The sequence below is a fragment of the Helianthus annuus genome, chromosome 11, assembly GCF_002127325.2.
Source record: "Helianthus annuus cultivar XRQ/B chromosome 11, HanXRQr2.0-SUNRISE, whole genome shotgun sequence".
Lineage (NCBI taxonomy): Eukaryota > Viridiplantae > Streptophyta > Magnoliopsida > Asterales > Asteraceae > Helianthus > Helianthus annuus.
In genome coordinates, this window is record NC_035443.2 from 133,216,168 (window position 1) to 133,220,800 (window position 4,633).

Genomic DNA, 4,633 nt, shown 5'->3' on the forward strand with positions numbered 1-4,633 from the left:
CTTTATGGTTGATTTTTTTAAGTTTTTTAGTATTTAAAACGAATTGATGAATAAGTAATGATTGTGTATTTGTGAATGAATCGGTGATTAAGTAACCATCGTGTATATGTGAATTTGCACTTAGCTCATGGTTTGATAAAGTGTCATTTCAAGTGAGGTTAACGGACCAATCCAGTATTTAGCGCCGAGGGTGGGTGACTTGGCAGTGGGCATGAATCCACTACATCTCATCTAAACTTCTAACTTCTTGCTTCTAACAATTTTACATCGTTAGGCCTTTTGAAACGTCCACTTTCCATAAGGTCAAAACTCAATACTTTATCGACGAAAATCATGACCCAGTTTAAACTTTTTACATACCATTAGAAATAAACATAATTGTTCATACAAAAACCATTCTGTTTAGACATTCGTAACCAGCTAGGTTATACGTAAGACATAGCATACTAAGATTTAAAGCTTAACAACTAAACATAAACTATTTGTAACAAAAGTATTTGAAACACCCTTAATGCACACTCGGAAATATTATTAATGACATACTATTTTTAACAAAAATTGGGCATGACCCGTTCGTAACATGAGCGGTTCCCTGTTTTTAACAATCATCATTTCAAGAAATTCTACGACACATTCAAAAGACATAACATGTTAAGCTTTAAAGTCTAGCTACTAAACAAAAGTTATATACCACAAAAGTATTTTTGACCCATAACATAATTACAAAAGTAGCGGAAGCACATGGTGGACGTGATTCATGTGTGTTCGTTCCAAGTCGCCAAGCCATTATGTTGAGGATTTACCTACATCAAACAACAAACTTGAAGAGTTAAATTCCATTAACTATGTTACATTTTATCTAATAAACCAAGTCATCTATTTCGTGTCTTCACATTATTCTTGCATTTACTACTCGTCGAAACGGGTCAAAACATACTTATCTCAAAATAGAGATAAAACATACCATTCATTACTTACCCGTTGAAACGGGTCAAAACATACTATCTCATTAGTGAGATAAAACATACATTTACTAACCCGCTAGAAACGGGTAGTTACATTCGTAACATAAACTTCCATTCAGTCAGTTTACCACGAACGAATACATTCCGTTAATTTTTTATACTTACATCAACTCCAATCCATTTATAACCGTTCGAGTAATTACATTCCTTTCTTAGATAACTTTCCAATATACGGTCCATTCGAGATAAACCGTTCATATCACAATATTATTCATAAACTTTCATTTCATATGACCCATTTGTGACGGGTCATGCTATCTACAACATAACTACTACGGACTACCATAATTATAATTTTGGTATAAAAACGACAAGTTACAAAATAAAGTTTGTATGCATAAAACAACATACCTCGATCTTGCGAGCTTTCCAAATTTCCTAGCGTTTGAGCTTTCTTCTTTTACGCCTACATTAATACATTCACTCATTTAGCCCAAACTATATCATTCCATCATTCATATAATTCCTCATATGACAACATTATCATAAATGAACAAATTTTACATATTTGTTCTCTTAGACATTTCATCAAACACTTGGCGGGTTTCGCATTAATAGGACACTTAATACAAGCATATAAAGCATGACTTTACTAGTTTATCTCACATATTATCATCAATCATTCAAGTTTACATAACTCTTTTATTCTTCATCAATTTACTTAACATTCATGTATTACAAACAAGATCATACATCAAGATTTCACATATATATTTCTACTTAATCATCCTATTCATGCTAACTTTTCATCAAATGGGTTTTTGCTACAAATCAATCAAAATGCTAAAATCAAACATTATTCCTGTCCTATTTTGTAAGCATTACTTCCAATCACACAAATGCTTGCATAAATTCATGATTGGGTGAAAAACCCATCTCCTATAATTCACCAAATCAAGGAATTCGACTTACCACTTTACTGAGTACGTTTGGATGATCGAAATTTAGGGTCATGCAACTGATTATCCTTGAAATCTCTACTCAATTTGATGGAATTAACAAAGCTAGGTTTTTCACCTTGTCCCTCCCTCTGTTCGATCGCAGACTCACACACACTATGTGTGTGAGTTTTAATTTTTCATTCTTTTATTAATTAGAGTTTTGACATTTAACACCTTTGGCCCTTTTAGTTTGTTCACTTATTTAATTTAAGCGCATGTCATTTTATTACTAGTAATTGTAGCATTTCCCATTAACCAAGTTAAATTTTAATTAATTTAACTTATGCCTAATAAACCTTTTTGGGGTCTTTCTAATTCCTTGTTACTAATTTTTAAAATATGTTTCATATTACCAATTAAAATTTTCAAATAAGAATGTGAATAGTAATTTCATATTTACCAATTATATTATACATTATATTATATTTTTATACATATATTAAAAATACAATGTATTGAATAGTGTTTTATTATTATAATAATAGCAATATATAGGTTTTTATATACTTTTATTATTTTATTTTCATATTTTTCTTATTTATACATATATTAAAAACACAATGTATAATTTTTCTTAACTTTAATTATTTTTTTGTATCACGTATTGGGATAAGTTTGGTGTCAACCGGTATCGAAAATACCGGTACGGTCCTGTACGGTATCTGTACATGAAGGTAAAAACCGGCAACAGACTAGTACAGAAAACACCAAAAGTTGGTACCGAATTGGTATTGAAAATCTTTTGGTTCGGGAAATTCGGTACTGCTACGCGGTACCATTTGCTCATCCCTGATCACGGGTAACGTACGGACAATGATATCGTACAACTTTTTTTCTTGATTTTCTTCAACTTTTTATGACTTCTTTTTTTTCAATGGTAGGGATAAGCTTGGTGCCAACCGATACAGTACTAGTATATGAAGGTAAAAAACAGTAGCGAACCGGTACCAAGAACGCCAAAAGTCGGTACCGAATTGGTATTTAAGATCTTTTGGTTCGGGAAATTCGGTGTCGGTACCCTGTACCATTTGCTCATCTCTGACCACGGGTTTCATACGAACAACATCTTTACCATACAACTTTTTTTGTTGATTTTCTTTCGTTTATCTTTTAGTGCTTTTTTCTATATTTTCTTTTTATTCTTGTCAGTAGTTCCATTCGCAACTCGTAATGATTTCAAACCACATGTAAACACATACTAAATAAAAAAAAATTCGCCGCAACGCGACGAATTTGTTTAAACCTAGTTAAAGTTTTCAAATAAGAATGTGAATAGTTATTATTAATCAAATACCAATTAAAATTTTCAAATAAGAATGTGAATAATAATTGTTAATCAAAAGAATAAACCAATCGTGTACAAAAAAAACATAATAGTTATCCTGTAAAATTAATTATATTACTAATAAAACTTTTAATTGTTATTTAACAATTTCGCGTTACTTTTTTGTTTCTACCAGGTTTATTTTGACCCGATTCATTTACCTCGATCCATGTTAGCCCTCACTTACAAAAATCCCTGAATTCGCAACTTATCGATGACCACCAAGCATGTTCAAACGTTCACTATCAAAAATGCTAGTTTGTGGATCGTTATGTTGATAACGAATGCAACTAAATAATACTTTTTAATAAATATGGGATGGATGGATGTAAACATATTACGACTTTTAATGTCTACCACTTAAATTCATATTCATATTCATATATAATGAAACGTTCACATGACGTGGGGTTTTATTACATTACACTTGGACAAAAGCATAATTACAAATCCACAATCATTCAATGTTACTCAAAAAGTTGCAATAAAATGGATGGTTCATTTTATTTCCGTTTCTATTTAATTTCTTAGATAGCGTTTAGAATATATTTAATTTCTATTTAACTTTAAAGTTCAATTGGCAACCCATTTACATATCTTCAACTCATTTAATATTTGATTATCATAAGGGGTGGAGGGTATCATTCGAACACTCTAGGGTGTTTGAGTCATTGTCCAACGAATAATATTATGCCATGTTAACTCCCCATTTTACACTCAATCACGGGCAATGATTCAAACACTGTCAGGATGTTTGAGTTATATATTTTTTTATTTCTAGAAATTATAAATTATGCATAAATAAATAAAACATAAATTAATCTAAATAAAAGTACTTTTAATTAAGAAAAACACATTACATAATTAAAATAAATAACATGACAGTAAAATCTAAAAATAAATTAAAAAAAAAACCTAATTTAACTATTCGTCGTCAGAATCCGTCAAAAGGTGGGGTAAATATTGTTTTCCAAGATGCTCCACAAGATCACATTTTCGTCTATAATGTGTATCTTCATCAATGAGCTCGTTATAAGCAGTGTCTTCGAAAACGGGCTCGACTGGAGGATCCCGAATACGTACCGGTGCAATCGCGTTTCCGTCGTCTTTTAGAATCATATTATGCATAATAATGCACGCATATACGACACTCCTAATTTTTTAACACTCATAGCACGCATCGGTCGATTAAGTACACCCCATTTTGCCTTTAAGACACCAAAAGCCCGTTCCACGTCTTTTCTTGCCGCCTCGTGTTGCCTCTTGAACTTCTTTTCTTTCACAATGTGAGGATACGGAAATGATTTCACAAACACGGACCAAGTAGGGTAGATTCCATCGGT

The 4,633-nt window shown here is 31.5% G+C and overlaps 1 long non-coding RNA gene across 1 annotated transcript; it reads right to left on the reverse strand.

Moving 5' to 3' along the window:
* Positions 1-334: 334 nt before the first annotated feature.
* On the reverse strand, positions 335-2,121 carry LOC110892009. Its single transcript, XR_002565757.2, has 3 exons — positions 1,938-2,121; positions 1,377-1,431; positions 335-803 (listed from the first exon to the last, which is right to left on the reverse strand). It is a non-coding gene; the product is annotated as an uncharacterized LOC110892009 (long non-coding RNA).
* Between the last annotated feature and the right edge of the window lie 2,512 nt (positions 2,122-4,633).